This window comes from Harmonia axyridis, chromosome 1, assembly GCF_914767665.1.
Source record: "Harmonia axyridis chromosome 1, icHarAxyr1.1, whole genome shotgun sequence".
In the NCBI taxonomy this organism is placed as follows: domain Eukaryota; kingdom Metazoa; phylum Arthropoda; class Insecta; order Coleoptera; family Coccinellidae; genus Harmonia; species Harmonia axyridis.
The window spans coordinates 66,585,241-66,597,351 of record NC_059501.1 but is presented as its reverse complement, the minus strand read 5'-3'; positions in this window follow the sequence as shown (position 1 = coordinate 66,597,351).

Genomic DNA, 12,111 nt, shown 5'->3' with positions numbered 1-12,111 from the left:
TACAAATGGTTCCAAACGGGTTTTGTGCAATCTTGAGCAATCGCATTTTCTCCTAGATCAAAGAAAAATTGTAAAATATATCGTATTATCTCTTTACAAAGGTCCATCTCTGACGCATGTTCAAACTAAACTGAGTCACTAATCACAAAACTGTCATAAAGTTCAATTTTTGACTCGAACGAATGTTCTTTTTATTGGATAAATAAATGAAAAGCTCGAGGTCAATCGGCGCAGTGTCATTTTTACAAATTCAAACTATTATCAAGATGATATGAGGATATAATAAACCATACTATAAAATTCGCGGTCAACTAGGTAAACAATATTCACACATTGTTAATATAAACACGTATGTTGTTGGCCCATCTTTCCGGTCATTGTCGACGATAAATTATACCTATTCACAAATTCGACACCGGCTCGCTGAGTCATTTCAATCTTTCTCATGACTAGAGAACGGATTATTTGCTACATTGAAAACTTGAAATATGAATGCAAATGAACAAGAAAAACGCTCAAATTAATTTATTGCAAACTTTTAATATATGCATCAGTTAGTATCAATTTACGATTATATGTATAATAATAAAAAAGCATTAATTCCTTGAGTATGTCCAGAAAGAAAAGCATAAAAAATTTTCAAATGGCAAGTTGGAAACACTTCTGAATATTTCGATAGGTATTCCCAAATCATAATCTTAAGCATTTGAATACATTTGTAAATAGAAACAATGCTCGGGGATAAGATTGCATCTTCGATCACTAAGAACAAGCTGAGAAGTGGAGTTCTACTTTCATTGAGCTACCTAACTGTTAAGTATTTTAATTTAGATGCTAAATTAGTAATAACTCTTTCCATTATTGAAACTTCTTATTTCACATAGAAGTTTCAAGCCAGGATTATTCTTCAAATCTTCAAAATGTGTTAAAACTTTTCCTTGGGCATAACCGAAATGAATGAATATATTAAGGAATTCTAGTAAAGGACCGGCGCGAGTAATTTTGTCGCCGAAGCATTTTTCGTTTTGAACCATCAAAAGAAGTTCTGGAATCTCTTGGACCGAATTTCCATCTGCAAATCTCTGTTGAATTGCAACAAAATTGACTCATCTCTGAAGTAGATAGTGACTGGAGATGAAAAATGGGTCACTTACGACAACGTCAAGCGAAAACGGTCGTGGTCAAGCCAAGATTGACGGCCATGAAGGTCTTGCTGTGTGTTTGGTAGGAGTGGCAGGGAATATTCTACTAAGAGCTATGATACATTTCGTCACCAGGTGATGCGGAGGTTCTTCCTCCTCCCCATAGAATCTGCACTCGTCGCTTTCTGCTAGACCCATTCTCATATAGGTGTACAACTTTGCTTCCGCCGTTTTGCAATAGATGCTGTAGTGATTAGTGATAGTCGAAATGAATAGATCGTATATGTTATACAATAAGCTCAGGTATTTTTAAACATAAAGCCATCGAAATATTAGTCGATTTGTGTCTGAATCATAAAGTTATTCTCGATTAAACATGTCAACTCACGAGCCAAATTTTCGTTGCAGGAGGTTTTAATTTTCTGATTTAATATGAAGAAATCTGCGGCTGAGACTCATCGAATACTCTCAAATACCCATGGTGAGGCCGCTATTAGTGAAAGAACGCGCCGAAAGTGGTTCCAATGCTTCAAGAACGGTGATTTTCACGTCGAAGATCAGCATTGCGGTGGAAGAGAGAAGGTTTTCGAAGATGCAGAATTGGAGGCATTACTTGATAGAGACTCGTGTCAAACGTAGCAAGAATTGGAAGGATCATTGGGAGTGACGCAACAAGCCATTTCAAAACGCCTGAAAGTCATGGAAATGACTCAGAATCAAGGAAATTGGGTGCCGTACAAGTTGAAACCGAGAGATGTTGACCGGCGTTTGTTTGCTTGTGAACAGCTGTTTGCAAGACAAAGACGGAAGGAATATTTGCAAAGCATTGTGACTGCAGACGGAAAGTGGGTTCATTAAGATAATCCCAAGCGCTGAAAACCATTTGGATATTCCGGCCATGCTTCCACATCGACGGCCAAACCGAATATTCACGGTTCCAAGGTCATTCTCAGAATTTAGTGGGACCGGCTCGGTGTAGTGTATAATTAGTAAACCATCACAGGCGATCGTTATCGAATGCAATTTATGCGTTTGAGCCGATCATTGAAAGACAAACGGCCGCAATACAACAAGAGACATGATAAAGTCTCTATTTTACAGCATGACAATGCTCGACCACATGTTGGGAAAGTGATCAAGACATACTTGGGAACGTTGAAATGGAAACTCCTACCCCACCCGCCGTATTCTCCAGATGTTGCTCCCTCGGACTATCACTTGTTTCGATCAATGGCACATAGCCTGGCTGACCAGCACTTCTGGTCTTATGAAGAAGTAAATAATTGGATCGATTCGTGGATCGCTTCAAAAGATGACCAGTTTTCTCAACGCGGGATTCGTACGCTGCCCGAAATATGGGAGAAAGAAAGTAGTGTTCAGTGATTGGCAATACTTTGAGTCATAAATGTAATGGGTGTTTTTTTTCGAGGTATATAACTTTAAGTTGGCATTACTGTTCAAGATGGCGACCGATTTAACAGCTGTCAAGTGATTTATTCTCAGTTTGGTTTGGCAATTCATCATGAATAGACTCACGCCTGAACAATGCTTGCAAATAGTGCAATTTTGTTTCGAAAATAATGGTTCTGTGCGGAATACGTATCGCGCACTACGTCCATTTTATTTTGTTTATCGATGAAGCACACTTCTGGTTGAATGGCTACGTCAACAAACAAAACTGCCGCATTTGGAGTGAAGCTAATTCACAAGTGTATGTCGAAACACCGTTACATCCAGAAAAACTGACTGTTTGGTGCGCTTTATGGGCTGGTGGAATCATTGGTCCGTACTTCTTCAAAAACGATGATGGCCGGAACGTTACAGTCAATGGTGATCGGTATAGAGCCATGATTACTAACTTTTTCATTCCTGAATTGAACAACCATGATGTCCAGGAGTGGTGGTTCCAACAAGACGGCACAACATGTCACACAGCTCGTGCCACAATCCATTTATTGAAAGACACGTTTGGTGACTGCCTCATTTCACGTTTTGGACCTGTGAATTGGCCTCCAAGATCTTGTGATTTAACACCGCTAGACTACTTTCTGTGGGGGCTATGTAAAGTCATTGGTCTATGCGGATAAGCCACAAACCCTTGACCATTTGGAAGACAACATTCGCCGTGTTATTGCCGATATACGGCCACAAATGTTGGAAAAAGTCATCGAAAATTGGACGTCCAGATTGGACTACATCCGAGCCAGCCGTGGTGGTCATATGACAGAAATCATATTTAAAATATAATGCCACAAGATTATCTTGCGGATAAATAAAATTCATGTCAATCGAATGATCCATCGTTGTTTTATTGCAATTTGAAGTTCTATAGCTCTAAAAAAACACCCTTTATAAACAGTTTTTTCACAATAAAGCCTGGAATTTCGGAAATAAACTGGCCGCAGCAAACCTTCTGGAATGATCCAACCCAGGAAGATTACGTAAGAGTGTTGCCCTGCGGTTTTTTCCTCCTCCTGAAACTTTTTCTTGTTGGTACATTTTTCTATACCACAGGAAGATTCAGGCCCAATGAAAGGAGTTTAAGTTTCTTTTCTAGCAAGTGTGTTGGCCTCATCAATTCCTTCAATTCTCGAGTAATCAGGATCGGGAACCCAAACCAAAAAGACTTTGTTATTTTGTCTATTTCTTTGAGTTTTATTCGGTACAATACCATCTTAGAATTGATGGAATGTGAGCTTGATGCTTTGATTGCAATCTGACTCAGAACGTATCGTTATTTTACATTTTTGATATTAACTTACTAGGTTAATCTATCTATTGCAAATACCTCTAGGACTCATATGTTTGTTCGGTTCCTTTGACTTCTCTCATTGATAACGTTCCTTACGGAAAAATATTGTAAACACAGCAAAACTATGCATGGAAAATTATACAATAACCGGTGAGAATTGGCAGAATTTGCATATGCAAATCCAGTCCCCCTACTCATGACAATCCGAGGTTCGAATTTTTTATGGCTATACCCACTTCTACCGCACAAATTAATGTTCCATAGAAACTTTATACACACAGTCGTCAATCCCGCACAAGGTCAATAACGAACCGTTCGAGTTTACGAGATATCGATTAACGTTAGACGAGGAGTGAGACGGAGGGGGGACACGTGAACGAAAAAATACGAGAGACGGCTGTGTATTGAATGTTTTTTTTTCACGTGGGCGATCGGCGTGGGCGACCTCGTGGTTTACCCGAGATGCATAAATTTGCGGGGACCGGGTCTTGATGTAACGAGTCCTACATACAGAACCAGATTGGCGAGAGATCGAATGCGGCGCGTGCAATTAAAATCTCCTATATAATTGGGTGTTTCTTATCGTTTGCTTGAACGGTGAAAAAGTAATTCGTTTGCGAACAGGAACAGGATAAATATGTAGTTGCTAGTTCGATATTAGGTCATCGTATCGTATTTATTTATGCAACAACTGGAAAATGTAAGCGTTTATTGCAAGTGGAGTGCAATAAAAATGTTTTTCTAATTCTCACATAAAAATGTTTTATTTTCATTACGCTTAAATATTACAATGAAATAAAAAGGGAACTCTAATAAATAAATGCCTGTAGACTGGCAAAATACCCGTAATACAGAATACAGGATGATTTATCGCGATAGCCTATAAGCCGCTCATGGAAAACTAATAATAATTTTGTGCTGAGAATTTGCATGTTCTGGTTTGATACAATAATCTTCCTCCCTTGAATATTTTCTGATCTATACAACTTCCGGTACTACCGGAAACAAACTACTACTTCCTTATTTCAAACGGCGCCCTAGTGTATTATTGCATCATTAAAGATTAGTAGATTTTTTCGAAAAAACTTTTTGCATTTTCGATTCTGCAAATACGTAATACTATAAGATTGTTTGCAGTTCTGACCATAAATGTACAGATGTACAAAATGTTTATCAGAAGATTATCAACTTGCGCAACTAAAATTCATCAAAACTCAAATTATTCAAATTAGCACCTATATTTTTCATTATTTCTGGCCATTTTCGGATAAGAAGAAGGCGTTATTTAAGCAAACCCTATACCTAAAATTAATACTTTAAGAGTTATCGATAATATCGACAAAAAATGAGTAAAGCATTTTTGTAATGTCAGGAGCTTCATTCATTCGTCAATTGGAGGACATGCCGTCACAGTTTTATGGTGTTCGAAATCGCCTGACTTCATATCTTTTTGAATATACGATGCACGTTTCGCATGCAACTACTGAAAATTAAAAAATGACGTTTATTCAAAACTGATATTTCTGCTAAATTAAATTATGTGCAACGAGAAAGTCGTCAGCGGATTCCAACCCAATGTGGCTCTAGCTGACGAAGTTTTTTTTTTGTCGAAGCAAGGGGAATCCTCATGGATGAACTACCTTATAAAGGTCGAACAGTGAGGGATTTCGTGCTCGAAGAACACGACCTATCCACTAAACCTAACCTGCTGTTTGGAATATACGAGTTATAGATTCCCTATAGCGTTCTAAGAGGGATTAAATGGCGGGAATTATTGCCATTTTGCACTTTTGTAGAGCTTGTCCCGAATTCAAAGCTCACTGAAAGCATCTCAAGAAATATACAGAAAAAAAAATCTTCATGGAATCTCGATCACTTTTTTATTCGAAAAAATAGGGCCTATTCTGTAACTCGAATAGAAATGAACGAATCGGATCGTAACCTGAGAAATCGGAATGTTTCATTTCTATGGCGTCCAACTTTGGTATTCTGTATCCAATTCTTCTTCTTTCGCCAAAAATAATTCATAATTGATATCCATAGTAATTATCCTTGAGTAACATAATACAAATTTTTAACGATTCATATGCATTTCTATTCGATCCATAACATCTCTACTCGATTTGAAGTTACAGAATAGAGCTGAATGAGATATCAAAAGCAGATCATATTCATCTCGATTCTTTCTCGAGTTGACTAATTCTCGAGGTCACATAAAATATTTTCTGAGTTCATGCAAAAATCCATATATGTTTCATTAAGCGTAATTCAATAGCTTTACATATATTGAATAATTAATTAGCACTATCGATTTGCCTTGTGAAAGTTAGAAATTATTATGTCAGGATCAATTTAACTCGAACATTTTCAATTGCTATCGTTTGAAATGTAATACAACGTTACAGGAAATATTGTCGATTGGAACGTTTCTATTTTGATAACAAAAATCTGTAGTATAATAAGAGATGAGTGCAATAAAAATTTAGTTGTAATAGAGTACTACTATGAAACCTGAAAAATATACATTCTTACGAAGGCTACATTCTCAAAAACGCTAAATAAAGAATTTCACTTCAAAAAGGTTCTTTCATTTTTCTTCATGGCGTTATTTATCAAAATTATCGATTACATAGTGAACCCTCGAACATTGATAACATTCTCAATCAAATAACCTGGACCGTCGACAGAGTGTAGACAAGGTAGACGTGGCCTAGGCCGCCAAAATTCAGGGGCGGTATTTCAAAATCCCATGTGTGGAAATTCAAAGCACCGAAGGAGCCTGGTGAGTGGGCGCCTTCGGTAGGTAGATACTTGGAGTATATATTATGTACTCATCAGGCAGGTCGGCATTATCTTTGATGGACTTTGCTGTCTTTTATTGCATATTTGGGGCGGCTTCTTAATGTTTCAGGAATAATTTTTATTTTCAAATCTTTAATCTGAATGTTGATTATTGCTCAGAAGAATGCAAAATATTGTTGAAATGATTTCATTTCATCATTTCTATCTTATCATTCTGAAGAAATGTGAGAAGTGTTTTCATCTCATATCACAATCAATATTAATATTTTTTAATCGTTTTATGTACTTACATTCTTACTTTTCAATTTACCTTTGGATTTGAGGACTTGAGGACATGAAGAATTAAGTTAATGAAAGTATAAGCTCTATAATTTTTTATTCTTCAAGCATTTTTTTTGTTGCTACTTACGATTTGACTCACGTTGAATAGATGGTATTGATTAACATAAGTTATAGTCAGCGAACTAGAAAAAATGTCTTCATCACTCAAAATATGAGAGTACCTACAGGGATACGATATAATGTGAGTAATATGAAGGGATCAAGGACAAAGGTTTTTGTTTTATTACCAATCTTAAAATGAATTGAACTTTTAATACAGGTTTGAAATTGTTGGTTATTTGTTAATAAATATTTTCCTTATGTATTTATCAAAATTTTTCAGAGATTCCTTCAATTCTTTTTTCTCTCGGTAGAAGACGCCAATATTAATTTGTGTTCTGTAGAGGTGACTTCTGTTAGGGCGGAAAATTGAGTCTCTGACTAGGGCGGTGGTTTGGCTATCGACTACAGTTATATCGGTAGATCAGTGGCTACGTTCGTAGGTATGTTTACGTTAAGCAATTGGTAATAATTCAATAAAATGCTATAATCCGCAAGTCAGGGATAATATAAATTAACGCTATTACTTCAAATTTAGTTTTAATCATGGCGCATACTTGATTTCACTAGCTCAGAGACGATAGCCTATGAAAAGATCTGAAATCACACAAATTTTTCGTTTCCTTAGTATGACAATTTGTTGGTGGAATGGTACCGATGGTAGGACAATTCGAAATAATTCAGTATGTATTACGTACTAAATGTCAGTGGCTTTTATATCCCAGAAGTGATTTTCTCTATAAGGTGTCGAAAACATCAATAACTCTTTTATTGTCATCCTTCCATCCTTGACTCTTAGGGTATGAAAAATATACATAATTTACATAAAATATACACAACGTGGTCGTTTCGATCTAGAACACGTAATGGTATATTTATGTGTGTATCGAATGCTGTAACGGATTATTTAAGAGTTTGAGATTGCTGGATTTAGATCAGTAACTTACACTGATATTTATCGGTACATTGGTCTTTTCAACTTTCTTGCGCTCAACAGATGGTTTTCACCCTGATGTAAATTATTGGTCGGAAATGTTGTCACTAAATTATTGAGTATTTTTTTCCGGTATTCCTAATGAATTTTCTCTAGTTCTGAGGACAGGATTAAAATGAAATTTCGTTCTACCAATACACATTTATCAATCCAAGAATAACTAAATGATATTTATAGAAAATTTCTAGAAAATAATGTATTATATTCATACAGAAGGCTCATTTTAACATTCTTTCATTCAAAAAGAAAAAAAGGTGTCTTTCAATGAAAAGAGAGTCATCGCACATCTACGCCACTGGATAAGTTTGGCAAGAGACATTAACCTGATTCGAAACATTACATTATCTAGACTTCGATACGTAAAAATTAAAACAATGAATGTAAAAATATTAGAGTAATAAGTAAAAAACTGTTTCTTTTTCAAACTTTAACACCCTGTATCTCGAAAACGAAGCTTGTTAGGATATATGTTAATAGAATTTTTTTCATTAAAAGAGTTGTTCTATCGGACTCCAAAGTTATTGCACTAAAATCGGGACCACCGATATGGAACTATCGAACATTCGATTCCACAGCAAAATTACTGAAATACGATTGACTCCACTGAAAAATAAATGATAGTTGTGTTTGTGTTTTACTTTCAGACTGATACGTCACACGGTCTGTTTTGAGATCAATATCGCCTAAGGATAATATTTAGCAAAAATACCAGAAATCTATATTATATTTCAATTTTCACAATTAATTTCACCAATTTACAGGCGTTCAACCAACAAAAAAAGTACATTCCGACAATATGTTCCACATACTCGTTGCTGAATAAAAAAAAACGATAATAATCAGGACAATCAATTCCAACTATCGAAATAAAATCTTGCAAGCTGGAATGGAAACGATTCTATGAGAATTACCGCAGATGGAATTTGACCAAACGAGCCTGAATAAATGATAGCCCGAGTTCGAAATTCCTTGCTTATCGTCCTCGCTTTTCATCGATTCATTCAATAAAAGCCTCAATTCTATCGGGCAAAACCGCTCCTACAAAGAATGTATCGTTTTCGAGCATTTCTATGCAGTCCTCTGTTCATCGATTCACCTGTCCAGAACAACGTTTTTCGTCCCCCTCTTGCATCGTTTATTTACCAGCCGAATTATTCAGGAAGCAGATGGTTATTTGAGTCGATTGCTCGGCACCCCTAATGGAAATTAGTGTTTGTTATATCTCAAAGGGGAGAACGTTCTTTTGAGCTTGTAAATTCAATGTCTAGGGATAAGGAACCTTAAGAAACAAGGAGAAAGCGTCAAGTCTCATAAAAACCATCATTATTATTTTAACGTCACTTTTTCTATCTTGAAAAAGGTATGGAATTGATTCTAAAGGAATTATTTTCTGTGAAGCTGTGCAGAGTTTAACGCATACGAGTGATCTTTTTTTTTTCAAGAGAAAATGGAGGGCCACTCAGATATTTCAAGCTGAAAATCATTTTTGAATTCTTCGTTCAATTTATGACTAAAAATCTCTCTTCCTTTTTTTCGTATGGGGCAACGTTTTATGCAAAAATGAAACATTTCAACGCGTATCTTGCATATCTTTGATGAATCATCTACATATTATCAGAAAGTTCTTGATACTGTATTGAAATTAAGATATAGATTATAAGATTATAAGAAAATGAAAGAGTTTTTGTCACAAATCATAGAGTTTTAGTTGAAAATATCTTTCTGGCCATTTTTTCCTTAAAAAATTAAGAGCAATAAGTGAATAATAATACCCCATATTTCGGGATATGAAACATTTATGATAAAAGTCATATAAAATAACAAACTGTGATTATTCATTCATGTAGAATCATTCCAGGAGTTTATGGAAATTGTTCAGTAACACTCTTTGGTAACGAAAAATCATATTGAAATGATACAGGCTTAATTCAAAGTTCTGATTTTTGTTTTATCTTCTATCTAAATATTATAATCAGTATTAATCGTCATCTAAAATGCACGTATTCAAATTTGTTTATTTTGGATTGAACCGACCTTTTTGAGCGTTCAATTTCTGAACAGAAAAAGTAATTCACATATCGATTCATTTACTTTTATTGTACACATTCCGAATTTTTGTTTCAAATGGTTTTTGAAATGTCATCGGAAAAGTGACGGCTCTCATTAACGATACACTGAGCCACCAACTTTTTCAAGTTTTGCTCTACTCTTTCGAGCATATGTATGGGAATGTTGGCAATGGCTTGACTAATGTTGACTTTGAAGTGTTTCCGTAGTTTATTTTTGTAAAGAATGGATTTGAGAGGCCTTATTCTTTCGAGGAAGAAAAACTTACTCTTACGAATATTTTGAATGCAAGTCGCTACAGAGAAATGATTGACATTTTTTATCCCAGAATTTGAAGAAATGGAACTGATGTATGGTTCCAGCAGGACGGAGCCACGACATACATAACGAGAGTCGAGAACTCCGATGGAACTTTTGAGGAAACACTTCCACAAGCGTCTAATCTCATTGAGGGGTGACGTACCGTGGTCGCCGTGCCAAGACTCCTTTCTGGATTGAGTGTGAGAATGTATGAGATAAGTGATATGGTGGCTGGGTTAATTTTTACAGTTGATGTGTTCGGTAACTGTGAAACTCTGTGCAACACACAAGCTTCAGCTTAAGTTGTACAGATTTCTAGAATTTAAATTCAATTTGATTGTAACTTTCAGACCGAATAAATTATTGTTTATTTATTGAAAGCAGATTTTGCGTTGACCAGTGATGGCGAGGCATTACGTCACCAGGTGATCCGGAGTTTCATCTTCCTCCCCACAGAATCTGCACTCTCATGTACATTTCTGCTAAGATCCAGATACCTACTTCTTGGATCTCGCAGTATCAAAGCTCTGAAGAAACATTTTGGAATGATCCAAACCAGGAAGATTCCGACAGAGTGTTTCTCTTTCGGTTTTTTCCTTCTCCTGTAACTCTTTCTTGCAGGTGCATTTGTCTATACCACAGAAAGGTTCCGGACCGATGATAGGAGTTTGTGCTCCTTCTCTGTCAAGTGTGTTGGCCTCTTCATTCCCTCAAATTCCCGAGTGGCCTGGAACCCACACTAAAAAGATCTTGTTATTCTTGCCTATTTCATTGAGTTTTCTTCGGTACTCCAATACCATTTTAGACTCGATGATATGTGAGCTCAGTGCTTTGATTGCAGCCTGACTATCAGAATGTATCTCTATCTCACATTTCTGACAGTTTCTTGCTTGGTTAATTTTTACACATCTTTCTATTGCGAGTATCTCTGCCTGAAAGACAGATAGACAGCGAACTAACGATATTGAGCATTTGGTACCAGCCCCGAATACTCCAGCGTCAGTCTCTGTCGTGGTTTTGGAACCATCTGCGTACCATTTGAGGGATTTTTTTTTGTGAAATGGGATTGTGGACTGCCTTTCCCAATCTTCTTATCTACTTTGTATCGTAATGAAGGTTTTCTCGATGAATATTATCTTTACCATTTCGTCACTGGGTTCGCTAATGATATGTTATTACTCAGGGAGGGCCAAGCTCTCTGATTCCTAATTCCCTCATTGCCAGTACCTTAGTCTTAGAGTGGCCTCATAGAACTCTCTATCACTAGATGAAGAGGTGCGAGATCTGTATGATCTCCAATACCCTAGTTGGGCACGTTCTCATATCTCCAGTGATACAAACACATGCTAACCTTTGTATTGTATCATGGCTTTCCTCGTGCTTTTCTGACTTGCTCTGGCATGCCACACTAATGCCCCATAAGTAATCACAATCATTTCGTACATCCATCGCAGTATTTTTGTTTAAAATGACAAACCACGCACCTAACAACATTCAAAGGATAACGTTCGCCGAGCGATTGTCAACATTCGGTATCCTCAAAAAGGTGGAGCAAAACTGGGTGGTTCAGGTATCCCTTATGAGGGCCGTCATTTTTGAAACCATTCGCAACGAAAATTTAAGGTGTATACAATAAGACAAAAAATAATTATGTGAAGTACTTTTCTTTTTTT